We start from the raw sequence: 313 nt of genomic DNA on the forward strand, positions 1-313 counted from the left end.
TTTCCTGAAAGGTGCTGGCCAATGGGAGAAAAGAGGTGGGGTTTCCTGAAAGGTGCTGGCCAATGGGAGCGGTTCTCACTACAGGACAGAAACGTGGAGGAAAAGTCAAAAGAAGAAACCTGAAGGAAGTTAAAATGTGATTGTGGGAAAACGGTAAATGGATCAGAACTGTAACCTGGTCGGGGTCAGCTTCCGGTGACCCGGTTCTGATGATGGTTCTGATGGATATGACGGTCCAAACAGGCTGCTGACACTAAAGTTATCAACACTGAGAGGAGAGATGCAACGAGCCAACCCGGGAGAGGGTCACCGG

Source organism: Poecilia latipinna, unplaced genomic scaffold, assembly GCF_001443285.1.
Source record: "Poecilia latipinna isolate Pla-1442-1.1 unplaced genomic scaffold, P_latipinna-1.0 Scaffold2028, whole genome shotgun sequence".
Lineage (NCBI taxonomy): Eukaryota > Metazoa > Chordata > Actinopteri > Cyprinodontiformes > Poeciliidae > Poecilia > Poecilia latipinna.